The sequence below is a fragment of the Diadema setosum genome, chromosome 8 (genome assembly GCF_964275005.1).
Source record: "Diadema setosum chromosome 8, eeDiaSeto1, whole genome shotgun sequence".
NCBI lineage: Eukaryota > Metazoa > Echinodermata > Echinoidea > Diadematoida > Diadematidae > Diadema > Diadema setosum.
This window is the reverse complement of record NC_092692.1, coordinates 26,624,931-26,640,576: the sequence shown is the minus strand read 5'-3', so window position 1 is coordinate 26,640,576 and position 15,646 is coordinate 26,624,931. Positions and strand designations below refer to the sequence as shown.

Below are 15,646 nucleotides of genomic sequence, written 5' to 3'. Positions count from 1 at the left end.
TCCCCAGACAGACATCTTTATGCTGCAATACTCTATAAGGCATTGCTACATGACAAAGCTACAACTCCGCCAGGGTACTACATAACTTCTTCTTTTTTTATCAGCTTGCCCAATCAGGCAAGTAGATTTTGCAGATCGCTGCAGAACACTTGCCCAAAAAATGAATTGTACTTGCCCAAAAAGAAAGTCCAGTAATATAAGAAAATAAGGGCTTGATAAAACACAATCATTTGCCTAAACAGCACATGTTGATTAACAAGCTGAAACACACTGGAGTTGCGCATTTAGTTCAATCAAGTGCTGATGTTGCATTGCATGGGGTTTCTTCACGAAAGTTGGTAAAATGAGTGTTGTATAAACAATTATTATCTTTGGGCCTTTGTATGGTTGACTTCCCGGGTTTGAAGAGGGGGAAAGTGGAAAAAAAAAAAAACTTTTTGCTTGCCACATCTGGGCATATCGTCGTCGTCGTTGTTGTTGTATGTTGTATGTTGTATGTTGTATGTTGTATGTTGTATGTTGTATGTTGTATGTTGTATGTTGTATGTTGTTATTGTTGTTGTTGTTGTTTAACCCCTTGCCAGATTTTGATTTTCAATTGCCCCGGGCAATCAGGGCAAGTGCTTATATTATGTAGCACCTTGCTGTGGTCTCTGCAATGGATTAATGTCAGTCATGCAAACCCAGCAACACAGATTCCATTTAGATCTCATCTCTTCCACGTTCTATAGCCGTGGAAAGCACCCATTACAAATCCATAAGATAAAATGCATAATGTGACAGATTCATATTTACCTCACTTGATAGTGACATCGACTAATCACTGCTAAATATCTCTGACCACTCAGTCTAACTCACAGGCTATTCATAGTACGAAGTGTTCATGCGTTGGATCAACTCACTCCTCTTCAGTAAAACCTATCACTCTTTTGTCAGTCTTAAAAACATCTTAAGTACAGTAAATCCAGATGAATTTCAACTGTGTAATTCAAGATTCATTCAGAACAAAGTAGACCGATGATTTACACAAGATTCCGTACTACTCAAGTACGAAAAGTAAACTTTCAGGCATCTTGAAATCATAATGAGAAAGTTTAACTGTTCATCTGCTGGTGAGAGAGCAAAGTATTTCTTTTCCCTACTTAGGCCTACATTGTTTACATCTGGAAATGGGCAATTCACGGGATTAGAGGCCATGAACTATTTTGACCTGTCTTCGATAGGCCTACTTATTGGATTTAAAGTTGCAGAAAAGTATTCTGACATGTTCCAGCTCCTCAACAATGCCATTGCGAAACACATTCAACACTCAATAGTCAAATTATTGCCATAAATATTATTGGATGCCTACAGAAGTCACATAGTTACCAATTCACTACTCGCTCGCTACTCCATTTGGAGATATGCTTTAGTGTACGCACATCATCTGCTGGTTAGCCAGCCACTGACAAAAAGCAGGCATCTCATGCTCCTGGGCCCAGTTGCAAGAAACTCAAATAATCAAACAGAAGTCCCACAAATTGTACACAACTTTGAGTTTAAACGCAAAACCATTGCAGAAAGGACATTTGAATTTGTATGCATGCACAAACACAACTTTGATGAATCAAAAGCAACTTGAATTCGGGTTTGATTCTGACTAAACAAAAAGTTTCAGGCAATGAGCCTAACATTAGTCATTACTTGTGATAGATATGAAGTTCCAGCTATGTCAAGTTTCTAGCTTACAAGTACTTTAGTAAGTTGTTCAGCGCTCCAACAACATACTTTAGTCAATAAACGTAAGTCGTACGATATAGTGATTGTATGGAGCATTTGGCTTGCCGTAGTCGTTCGTGCGGTAATTTTTCAAACGAAGGCGGTGATGAATTGGGAAGCGCTGCAAAGAAGTGGAGGAAACGACCAGAAAACAGGAGGAAACAGTGGAAGAAGTGAGTCAAAATGTTTACTGATTAATCCTGTATATATATTTTCCAGATTGGTTTGAAAACCAAGCTGGAAAAAAAAAATAATAACCATTTTTATGCGGGGGGAACTGGGTCAAAGTTGCGTTAAATAGAAACGATTCAAACCGTCGCAATAGCGTATGGTGTCTGTCTATATGAAGCGAAAAACTGACCCAGCAAATGTCATCATTATAAATGAGAAGTTTTTCGCGGAATTAGACAGACTTGTCGGTCAAGTGACCACCCAGCCCACAGCAAACCTGTTACATTGTTACAGAAGCCAGCATATCCCAATGGTGACAATTCATCAGCAAAACATGCACCTCTGCCACGCATTTTATACACGTGTACACATGCAGCGAGCAGCGAGCCAGTCTTGGACTGGTGCACTGTCTAGAGACTAGGCCTACTGTGTTTAGAAATCTTGCAATAGAAAGTTTCCTTATTTTACGGCCAAAGTTGCATCGAAGTTAGATTCGAAATGACATCATGAGGAAGCTGAAAAACAATGTAACATGAAGCAAAAATATCAATTAAATTTAGAGTCTCTTTAAAGCAAGTGGCCCAATGTTCGTCATCATAAGCAGCGGAAGCAAAATAGTGTGCATAATCCGAACGCTTGCGCTGCAACCATGGTTCGGCCCCCTGTACTCATTGTTCGGCCCCATATGTCCGTGCATCAACATGCGCGACGTACCGCGCCGTGCGATGCCCTGCCTATGTGAATGTATCAGCGCGGGGGCTACGCACGGGCGAAACCGTATACATACTGTAGTACATCGCACTACGAGAGCGCGGTACTATCCTTATACTCGCACGCTGTGTGAGAGATTCAATGCATTCACAACACGTTGCGTCCGAACCTTGGTGATGCAGGAAATTCAGGCACGGGTGGCATGCAAAATATAAATATCGCGTAAACGCTCAAGTTAATATCTCAGAAACGGTTGCAATCATGGCTGTAAGTGTACTTGCTGTATAGATTCAATGCAGATAAACGGACTAGTAACTTTAAAACTTGGAATGAAACGAGTCTATATGTGTTGCTGTGCAACTTTACTTACCTGTTACTTACCCGTTGAACTGCTTGTGCGAGTTGACCCGGGAGGGTTCAACAACGATTTCGGGGGTCCGGCGACGTGGCCCACTGTTGTGCTCTTCGGAACACATGTGGAGATAGTTGCAAAGTTTGAATTTCGCACTTGATATGCGCCATTTTTTATTCATGAATTTCAGTGAATTTTTATTTGTAAGAGTGGGTGATTCATGGAACCCTGCCGAATCATGGACCACTTGCTTTACCCCTCTATAATTCTTAAGCCCTGAATCGCCCTTCAGTAAACTGAGGCTGAGCCTCGAAAAATATGATCTAACGTTAGGAATAGGATAGAACATAAATTTGGATTGTCTTATGAATAAATTTTGAGCTGGAACCTTTGTTGTTCTGACAACTTTAATAGATGCTACGTTCTTCGTTCAACATCGCTCAGGCAAAAGAAATGAGAAAGAGAATTGGAAAACACTCAATAGACCCCTATCAATTTTATCATCAAAGACCAAGTGAGTACAGGCGAGTACTGTAGAGGCCGAACAGTGCATAGGCATAGCAATGAAGGGCGGCGCAGCGGTATAAACAGCAGCTGTGAGCAGCCAGTCACAGCTACACAGACTGTCAAAGATACGGGCTTCGTCGCTAGACGAAAATGGAAGACACAGCAACACAAACAAGAATATCGTAGGTAGGGACATAGAATCAAACTTAATAGATTATTACCTTCTCCTCTGCAGGTATCACGAAAATATGCAGCTAGGCTTGTAACAAACACATCTAAGAATGTTAATAAATGCCGCTTTCTTCTATAACTACTCTCTGAAGGAGGGGATGATCCCGATTTTATGCTCGATTTTGGCTACAGTTGTCCAACTTCGCCATTTTCAGAGCGATTTTGCGAAGAAAAATGAGATTGTAAGGTTTACCTCGATAGATGGCAGCAGAGCATTACTTTCCTTAGCAATGCTTTCTCAAGGCCCAGGGGGCAAGTACAACGCGAATTCCTGAAAGCAGTAGATTACTCATCTTTCGGAAGTACTTTGTTTTCATGTAGGGGACATGATTGGTATTTATTGATTTTTCCACATGAAATTGCGATCAGTTTTGATATGAAGGTTAAAACTTTGGTGTACTTTTTTGCATCAGTGTGGATGAAAAAAAAATTTAGAATGACTTCATAATCAGGAGTAAAACATTTGAAGAAGCAAGACTGAAAGGTTAAAATCAAACTTGAAGTGGCATGTATTGCAAAACAACCTAACTTCATACTTGTTAAGTTTAGATATTTGCCATCAAAGATGCTAAAAAAAAACACACACACAGAAAATGATAAGAATATATGAGATATCTCAAGTAATAACTCAAAAAATATTCCCGACTATGTTACAAGTGAGGTATCACTGGAAACATTTTATTCTGCTCTATCTGATGATGGAATTATGCTTGACATGAATGTTTAAAAAATGGTATTAGCCAATTTTGCAATGAAACTTTTTGATAGAGGTATATGTATGTTTGTTTTTTTCTTGTTCTATTTCCTTCACAAATCTGCCAAAAATCTTGAAAAAAACAACAACATTGCAACAAAGCCTTTTTAAAGAACTTAATATGGTTTCTATCTCCCTCTCTCCCTTTATCAATGATATTTTTGCTTTTCCCCCTTTCTCTCCCTTTCTCTAATCCTCAACGTTTTTACTCTCACTTTTCTCAGATGATACACTTGAAGAGTTTGTTCGCAAAAACTGATAAGTCCATTTTTGAAGATTTTGAAGTACGGTCTCTGTCATAAAGTACAAAATAATACCTTTTAAATGATATATTGGTCACTACATATAAAGGTACATTTTTGAAGTTATGGTCAAAAGAAGTAAAAATTTTCTTATTATTCTCTTTATTTTTCTTGACCTTTAATCGCAAATATCTCCATTTGTCAAATATGGACTTATCGGTTTTTGCGAACAAACTCTTCACTTGTATTAACATTTTTGTAATACAATTGATGCATGGTAGTCTAAAGTCCTTGTAAGTATGTATAGGCTAATGTATAGGCTAACATATTAAAGGGAACCCAAACCCAAAGAGAAATGTGGATTGAGTGAAAGCAGCAACATTAGTAGAACATATCAGTGAAAGTTTGAGGAAAATTGGACAATCGATGCAAAAGTTATGAATTTCTAAAGTTTTGGTGTAGGAACTGTAGGATGAGGAGACTACTAGAGGTTATGACGTATGTGTGGACAACAATATAAAGAAAATATAAAGGGAATTCCACAAAAATTCATTTTTCATGAAATTTACACATTCCATCAACTTGATACTGACATATTATGTTAAGGGTAGCAATTTAGTTATTCCCCCTGCTTTCTGAGGGTGGTTATAGTCAAGTGCTCTTTCATAATGCTAGAAAACTGAATTTTTGTGGAATTTTCTGGAGCACCGGTCTAACAATTTGGAGGGGTCTGATTTGAATCCCAATGAAATCCAAGTTGCTTGCTTTGCTCACTTTTGCTCTAATCATATATTTCTGGTCAATTTCACCATTTCTTTGCACTTGTTTATATACAAATAGCTGCATTACTTCAGTGATCCTTTGCATTTATCTCCAAGTTCATTTATGTCCTTTGCATTTATGTCAGGTTTGTAATAGCTTCTAACAACACGAAAAAATGTAAATAAAGGGGTTTCAGGGACAAGTACCTTACAAGGGCTTTCCATAGCTCAGTCCATAAGAGTGTTGGTCTTGCACACTGTTGGTCACAGGTATGAATCTGGATGGAATACCATTTTCTTAACCTGCTTGATTTCATTCATACTATATTATATTTTTGGTTAGTTTCCCTAGCTGTTATCAATAATATAATAAATGAATGTGTTCCTGATATTAAACAGTCAAAGTGTCACAACCTTAAGGCCACGGCTTTCTGGATTTGTTTGTCATTGCACGAGTATATAGATAAATGAATATAATTATATATACATATGTATATATGAAGGGTTTGTTTGCAAAAACCGATATGTCCATTTTTGAAGATTTTGAAGTACAATCTCTGTCATAAGGTACAAAATAATACCTTTTAAATGATATATTGCTCAATACCTATACAGGTATATTTTTAAAGTTATGGTCAAAAGAAGCAAAAATTTTCTTATTATTCTCTTTATTTTTCTTGACCTTTAATCGCAAATATCTCCATTTGACAAATATGGACTTATCTGTTTTTGCAAACAAACTCTTCATATATACATTATATATATATATATATATATATATATATATATATATATATATATATATATATAAGCCCTTGTAAGGTACTTGTCCCTGAAACCCCTTTATACTCATTGTCATTTCATTATGACGTTACATTGCACTGTTGCCAGGATGCGCGCTGGGTGTTAGGATGCCTAGCATTGATGCGTTAAAGCGCGCATCCTTGGTAACACGGTTGCAATATATTGTTATGGCTTAATTTTGTTATTGTTCTCTCAGTATCAACACTTGAGAAAGGGTGGCGAGATGCTCGAAAATTTGTGTGAAGAAATAAACCGTTGGTGAATACAGCATGAACTTTGTTGCAGCTTTGTTACTTATATATATACATATACAACACTTTAGAAAGGGCGACGAGACGCTCAAAAATTTTTGTGCAGAAATAAACCGTTGGTGAATACAGCATGAACTTTGTTCCAGTTTTGTTACTTATCTTTTTATCTTGCTTTCTTTGTGACATGTACTTTGTGACTCTTCATGCTGGAGCTCCTGCAGATGAATATTCATTGCATTTGTTTTGATGCAATTTCACAAAACTACGGCATTTTGCTTTGAAGTAAAAAAAGCTGCTCTGAACTGCTTGTCCAATAGTGGCGAGCCAATGGACCAAAATGGAGTCCAAAGGGCCTGAGCCTTCGATCCTAGCAAAATCTTCATCGGAGGCAAAATCTTGGATGAAGATAATCTGCTGGGATCAAAAGCTCAGATCCCTTTTGACTCCATTTTGCTTTGAATACAGTTGCTAAAGCAAATCATGTCAAAAACATGACAATGCCCAAAAGGCAGAAATTTTGTTTAAATGATAAACTTAACATGAAGTTTCATTTGTCCTTGTTTGTCTCTTCGTACTCTTTCAAAAGCACCAAGCAGAAGGCCAGTTTGATATCCCCCTCTCTCTCTCTACATACATATATATATATACATATATATATATATATATATATATATATATATATATATATATATATATATATATATTAATCTAACAGCACATCGCATCCTGGTCGCTGATGAAGAGTGCGATGACTAACCTGTTTGGTGTCTTGTTTCTATATCACGCGCTTTCCTCGCCAGGATAAAGCGTTTTTAGTCTAATGCCATTTTAGGTTTTTATCACATATATATATATATATATATATATATATATATATATATATATAATTACATATATATATATATATATATATATATATATATATATATCCAGATCCAGCTTAAGGGTGACAGTTTACAGAAAACGTAAATAAGAAAATGTACCTCAACAGTAAAGCATGGATTGAATGGGATATAAAATATGTATATATGTTTGTAAACATATAAACACAAGTATGAAGACACAAGGTGCATGCAAATGACGCATATTCTGATAATAGTTCAATCCAATTTTGTTTATTTTATTCCCCTTAAGAATGAAGAGTGCTTAATATTCTCATAGAGACAATTCTATACTCGTCATTGCAGTATAAAAACTGACAAGCAACAAAGTCACAGTAGAGCTCAAATAAAACATTGCCTTTCTTAACAGTTACACTTTACACATAACACCTTGACTTTACACATTACACTCTGTGAGTGGTGGAATCAAGGGCGCTAAAATTGGCCACTCATCTATAATATACACAACCTCTTTTCAATCACACCACCACAAAGAGCACAGATACGAAATAATTATGCACAATTTGTAAACTCCAGTGCGCAAGGATAATACACCAAACATCGTACTTCTCATACCTACTGTCAACTGGGCACTTAAAGGTACGTTGAGCTCATAGCAATTGAAACTTTGTGTGGCTTCACACTCATAAAGTATTCAGTGTTCTGACCTTGAACAGAATTATGCACTTAATAATTCTTTGAGAGTGGTGTCTCCATGGAAATTGTAAAATTGCTGCTGTGGCCGAAAACAAGAACAGAATGTGAATGATATCAACTACAAAATACTCCACACAGCAGAGGCATCATCACTGGTTATTAATACAGAGTAGTACTTTTTGATAGAAATACGACTGCTCTTAGACCCGTTCAGGACAATTTGATTTTGCTACAACAAGCATTTCCCATATAGACACTTGCCTGAGTATACTCGGGACTCGTCCTGAACGGGTTAAAGCAAACAAAGTCCAGATGAAAACTTGAACGGCACATATTACTCCAAAGCTTTCTACTAGAAAGCCGACTTCTCAAAATGCTTCACCCTTTCTCTACTTAATACAGCTAATGGTTCCTTATTAAAAGCAAAGCAATTTCTTATTGGTATGTATTCATGAATACTGTATTTCATTCTTTTTTATAAATGGTTGACTGCACAAAGAATGATAATCCAAATGGATTTCAGATTTACAGATTGTCTAGGTCACAGAAAAGTGAACACATGGCTAAAACTAACAGAAGATACTGCATTTAAAAACAAAAATGAATACAAGGAAGAAACAAATAACCTCAACCATTGATATGGGTAAGCAGGAAATGTGATTTCTTTTTCAATTACAATTTGTCTTATATTTGGGTGGGATTTAGAGAAAGAAAAGTTGATAATGATAAAACCTTGCACATTAGCAAAACTGACAACAACAAAGGCTTGAATGAGACATAACGCTTCATAGGCATGGCCATGGCATTTTAGTAGTTACCTTAACATCACGACAAAAGCCAACTTCAACAATACAATATATAAATGAAGTAGACTGCATTAAATAGACTAACATTCTGAAAGAATGTGATTTTATACAAAAATGCACTTAAAGAATTACAAAAATAAGGGACATCTCCTCTATGATCATATTAATTTGAATAGTTTACAGACAGGTCACAAAAAACACCAAATAAATATTCATGTGATTAATTATATGGATATATTATATATATATACACACACATGCATAAGCTGGCAAAGTGGTATTCTTTTGACATGATATCACTACACCACAACAAAATCAGTAGAGCAAAAACTTGATGGGCATTTCAAGCTACATTATCCATATCACTAGCAGGCTTTACAAGTACATCAAATAAAGTCTACTTTTCACCCAAGCCTACTGGAACAATGCTAACACAGTTTAGACTCATACTTAGACTGGAGATGGCCATCTTAATAGGCAAAACGTAACAGTAAAATTATATGGAGTCAAAAGGGGCCTGCACTTTCCATCTTAGCAAAATCTTTGTCAGAGTCAAAATGACAAACATACAGGGTAAGTAGAAAGTTCAGGTCCCTTTTGACTCCATTTCTACTCCACTGGCTCGCCACTATTGGATAAGCAGTGTCCAGCAGCTTTTTTGTTACATTTAGTACATGTATAATTATACTAAACCAGCCATAGATTCCAGAATATTGCCCATTCTTTTTTTCTTTTTCTTTCCCCTTGCCACAATAATATTAAAAACAACTATAGCTGGCTGACATTTAGTCCCAGAAAACATCAGAATACAATTATCAGACATGCAATATGTTGTTGCTTGTCCAGGAGAAGGGTCTAAGCATCAAATTTCAACCCCAAATTCGAAATTGGATTTGAGCCATAATTCGACATATTTTAGAAAGCTCTTTCATATGATGTAACCATCATTTGTGTGCGTGTGTATGTGTGTGTGTGTGTGTTATTTTTCCTCCAAGCAGCCTTATGGCCCTTTTGCCAAGCAGGTGACATTGTATTCTGATGTTCCCTTTAGACATGTCAACAAAACATCATAGTTACACAAAACAATGCAATTCGAGTTCCGAAAGCGTCCCATTTTTCCCCACATTTCCAACTGAATGCTCACAGCTCAAGATATGTTACAGTCTAATTTGATAACAAGCAGAATTATTGGCACACAGAATAGGACCACTTCATATATGTCATAATACTAAACATGATGTCAGAAGTTGTCTACCTAAAGTGTAATAAGGCTTTACTGAGATAGTTGATGTATGACGTTTTGTCAGTCTGTCTGACAGAGTGAATCAGATGCTGTCAATTGATGGTAGTAGCACATCGTCATGAATTAGCACACTGCTAATGAAGGCTCTTGTAATGGAAAGGCCCAGTCATCTGAGCATGGCATGAAATGCAGCCCACTGGGGAGGTCATCTTGGCCCAAGGCAATTGAACAATATTTCCATCTTGACCATGGACTGGACCATGGCTTAAAACTTCTGAGCACGGCTAAACACCATCATCACACCTTTTCCATCATGTATGCTTACCAGATTTAATATCACATCAACCACATGAGAATGATACAAAAAAGAATCTGCATTACATTCCAACCTCTTTATCAAAATCCTTGGTTTACATGTGACATTCCACATTATAACTTGGGTTTGACAATGTAGCCAATTAGAAGTGCTGAAATGAGTCAGATGTGTGCTCTCTTTATTTCTTTCGAGTTTGCTGCATCTCCATTAACGCACTCTCACCTGTGCAACATTTATATTACATTAACCCACTTCTCAAAAAAGCCTCCATTTGAAATTGGATCCAAATAGTCCCAATGTGCATTTTCCCCTCAATTCCAAAAACACAACACTTTTGCCAAGCTAACTTTCAGGAATATATGTTCCTCTTTATTACTTTCACGGGATGAACATAATTATTGTACATGGGTTGTATTATAAGAAGTAATAAATATTACATTTAAACTTTAACATCTATCATGGCAATAAAATGTGGTTTCTTGACATCAAGTAGTACACTTTAATTTGTTTTCTCGTTTTGCTTGCTGAAATACATCATGCTAAAAGCAATATCATATGCTATTGAAAACAGAAAAACAGATACATGTACATCCAACCACAGAGAATGAAAAGGCATCCATAAGCACTATGGTGCAACACAGAAACTCCGCTGCTCTGATGGAATGCTAATGATGAAATATGCTGAGACAATGGTATGATCATTTTTCTTGCAAACTTTTCTCTTGCAGCCAGTCAGTTGGCCAATCCTTGCCGCTTTGGCTGATTGATGCAGTAATTGGTATCCCGGTGTACCAAGTAAAAATCTGTCATTACGTTGATTTATTTTTTTTCTTAGTACTGTATCCTGGTTTATCGAAAGAATGGGTGAAAGTTATTTTCAATGCTTTATACACGCAAGAATATTTGTTCTGTAATCTGAACACAATAAATGAAAGCTAATACATCAGATAAATCCCGTAAATTATGTAATCCTAATTTTTTTCTCTCTCTCTGATTATGGTATTATACAGGAAAATGATAATGCCCTGCCACTAAAGTGACGGTATAGGCAATGTACGTCTGTGAAACTCAGCAGCAGTACCAGTACCACTGCACTATACATCATCAGTCCACATGCGAAAAGAAGAACAGTGCACTCCCGTTATAACGAACACGGTTATAACGAAATTACGGTTACAATAAAGTAAAAATTCAGGCTGCAAGATTATCCACTCTATATATTTTTATTGCTTATTTATTCGGTTATATCGAAATTTCGATGTAACGAAAGAAAACTGCCGGTCCCGAGGACTACGTTATAATGGGAGTCCACTGTACATGTAATACAGGCTTGTGGATTAAAGTTGCTTCTATCTAAATTACTGTCCAGAATCCTTACAAAGTTTTCAGACAAAAGTACAGAAAACAATATAATTATGGTATTATTGGACTAAATGTGACATAACAGGATGAACTGACATTGGGATCGATATCGACGATCACTAAAATTTGGCCAGAATCATAGCAGTGTGCCACTGTACATACAATGTTTTATTAACACTACAAGGTGACGCTACACAACGAAGTAGCCCAGGATATGATGGTACCCAAGGTTATGGCCTGCCACATCATATCACACTTGCACAAAAACAGACAAACATACAGACAAACACTAGAATACTCTCATCATCTTTGACATAAATGAAATATGTTTTGCTAATGACATAATCTTATTCATGCATACAAAGTAGAGTCTTATTAGTGCAAGCACTGCTATTCCAAAGAGCCTAGCCGTCAAGTCTTGCTTGCTTGTTTTCATTTTCTACATGACAAGATGGCTGGATAGCCCATATTTAGCTGCTCCAGCTGGTCTTCCATGGGGTTCAGTTGTATAAAGTTTACACCTGGATCAACAGGGGGTATTGTGGGTAAAACATCTTCTCCAAAGATTAATGTACCCCAGAGAATTTGACTCTACAGGTAGGATCTCTTATTTGTTATTCCTGGGGGGTGTTTCACAAATAATTTGAGTCGATCTTGAAAGTTAACATAAACTGGAAATTATGGTAAGCCATCCGTTTCCCTGTTCATCTACCTTTCAGAATCCACTTCAATTTGTTATCAGAATTTACTGAAAAATTCCTTTGTCACTTCAATTTAATTTTGTACATTAATGGCTTCGTGAAAAAGTCTTAAAAATTGTCATTTACAGGAGGAAGTTAGAAAACCACTGACGACACACACACACACAGCATACCATAATTTAAGTGGATCTTAACTTTTAGGATCGAATCTACTTCTTTGTAAAACCAAGGAGGTTTAAGGGATGGAGTTCAAACTGGCTGTAATTCAAACAGTTGTCAGTTTTCTATTGATGTACAAAAGAGTTCCACAGGTGCATTTGTGCCTTTGATGCTGGGTTTGATGCTGCCATCTTGCTGAGGAATCTGAAGATTCATTTTGAGCGTTGACATAATGTTGGCTATATTTTGCTTGTTCATTCATTAAATGAAATTAAATCTCACTTAATGATAAAGCATATAAAACAAAGTCAATCCCATCCAGATATATGTGCAAAAGTGTAAATCAGAGCTGTATCATGTGAAAGTGTTTAAAATTGTACCCTCCTAGAAAGCCTGTGTTATCACTTTTCCACTTAATTCCGACAAATAACACTGAAATGGAATAATCTTATAAGTATAATTCGTTATTAATGAATATGATGCATCACGCGTTACCCCGGGGTACCGTAGTACCCTGGGTAACCGCGTTGTGTAGCGCCACCTCACGTCCACTCGAGGACAGCCAGAGAAAAATGCATGCACTGTGTGTGCGTGTACATACAGTAGTCATTCCCATGCCACTGCATGTTATACTATGCGTGCATGGAAGCTGCGATACCACTAGCGTGTGCTTTAGTGCAGTGCAGTGCGGTGGGTAGCATGCGCTAGCTCCAGCACCAAAATAATTTCCTCTTTTTGGCACCTAGGGTACAACCTTTTTAAAAAAATGAATAATTCAACAAAATGGCTGATTTTTGTTTAGTACCCCGGGATACCATTTATGTCATCATATATCAGATTAGCGGCCGGGCATGGCCAGTCGAGTAATTTTCATTTTTATTTCATCATTTTTCTATTCGCGCATCCCTGTGTCTTTATCATCATAATATATCACCTATCTTTTAAAAGTAGGGATGGTAAAAAGTAATTACATGTACCATCACAAAGACACATCTTCCTTCAAAAGTGGCTGGTGATTATGCATTGTCAATTGTAAATTGTATTCCTATCTGCGCGGCAGATCAAGTTTGGCACATACTTCAAATATTTTCCAGTGGTGGCATCAAACATGGGTTCAAATGAAATAAGACAGTTGTGACTCCATTCTCGTGAACCTCCTTGGTGAAACAACCCCAAGAGGCCTTATCCAGCATACCCCACACCTCCCACTGTCAGATCTGCTATGGTCATTAGTTATTCTCAGTATTCAAGAGTCCAAAAGTCAATTTGAAAATTGATCCCATCGAGCGAGGATCACCAGCTGATCATGTGACTGTCATATATCCCCTTGGAGCTTCATGTGTCTCTGACGCGAGATCAGGTGATGCCTTTACAATACACAAAGAAAACATTAAAAAAGCATTTTGCTGCGAAGGTATAAAGAACAAGCAGGTTGCAAATGAAAGAATTAGGATTGTTTATAGCACATGAATTTAATATCAAATCCTGGTAATAACTGTTTCTCTTTTCGCAAGCAGAGAAGAGAATGCATTAAAACATCCTTGGTAACCACAGTTTTGTAAGACAGTGAACCGTCATATATATCAACTTATATCGTGTAAAAACAGTGCAAGAAAATGGATGGGCACTTGGGCATTAGATACACAGGAGAAAACTCATTCCACATTGACAAACTCAAACAGGCAAGATAAATTGTAGTGCAGATCAGCTTTGTTTTACAGGCAGGCTTTTCACTTTTTTTCCCCACCAAATCCACAAAAATATGTAACAAATTTCTTGATAATATACACTCTATCACGGAAAATAGCCTCCTGAATGATGTCTTTCATCCAATTTCTGAGTACAGTGCCCTTTACACACAAAAAAAAGTGCATGCTGAAGTACTATTCACTAATGTTTGATGAAGAAGTATCCCAGATGATGGACTACAATGCCAACGCAACATTGGTTGAAAGAAAAAAAAATAATACATAGCATCTCAGAAATACTAGTATGCATAATTACTCCTAGGTATGCGGTAACTCCATCATCACAAGGATGTAACACCCCATGGTAAGGCAGGAGGATCATTCCTCTGGAATTCAGTCGAAGGAGAGGACAATGGGTAAAAAAAAATCTAAGCATTTCCAGAAAATCACATCCCAACTTGCCACCCCTCCCCCACAAGAAACCCAGAAATAAATATACACTTAGAAAATGACAATATTTGTAGCTTCCACAGTTTATTGGATGTGATCAAGGAATGAATAAAAATTGTGTTACTATGAGGAGTATTCGTGTAGGCATTGCCTTCAGAGTTACACACTCTCATTTGTAAACCTCACATATGCAATCTTTCAAGAGCTTAAAAACATGATTTAAGAGTTGTCCACGTAATGGGGGAATTTTCGCCACCACTGGTCAGCCACACAGTATATATAAAAAAAGTGTTTTATTCAATCTCACATGTGGATGCACATAGCAAATATAACCTCAAAAGATATTACTACAAAGGTGTTGCTTCTTATATGTCACAAGAAGTTATGATGCAGAGTAATATATGGAAAGGTAACCTCTGTATAATTCATGGGTTTTACAGAGATCGGTTAAAGAGCATACAATGTCCAAATTGTAACATCTAAAATGATCGCATCTTCAAAATGCTACACACAACCTGCTCTCAATAGGAGAGTTCTAGATCTCTCATAATCATTATTAATATAGTCTTTAAAAGAAGGAGATTGCTTCAATAGGGAAATTATTGCAGTTCTATCCTGGTTATTTCTTCCTGTAGACAGGCCTCGCAATCCATGACATCCTCAATCAGTACAGGCCTTCTAATTTCAGACATACACAAATTACAGATCTGAGCAGCAGACAGCTTAAGGGGAATGAAACCTACATATATATGTGGATTGAATGAATGCAGCAATATTAGTAGAACACATCAGTGAACGTTTGAGGAAAACTGGACAATCCATTCAAAATCATTAATGTTTA

At 36.9% G+C, this 15,646-nt stretch overlaps 2 protein-coding genes across 2 annotated transcripts in view; both read right to left on the bottom strand.

Annotated features, from left to right (window-relative positions):
* The window catches only part of LOC140231990 (casein kinase I-like), a 96,593-nt gene extending 92,717 nt beyond the window's left edge, over positions 1–3,876 (bottom strand). The window contains exon 1 of the mRNA XM_072312142.1: positions 3,721–3,876. The gene's annotated coding sequence lies outside the window, so the exon portion shown is untranslated. The remainder of the gene's footprint in view (positions 1–3,720) is intronic.
* Positions 3,877–10,646: 6,770 nt separating this feature from the next.
* The window catches only part of LOC140232035 (uncharacterized), a 42,456-nt gene continuing 37,456 nt past the window's right edge, over positions 10,647–15,646 (bottom strand). The window contains exon 22 of the mRNA XM_072312186.1: positions 10,647–15,483. The gene's annotated coding sequence lies outside the window, so the exon portion shown is untranslated. The remainder of the gene's footprint in view (positions 15,484–15,646) is intronic.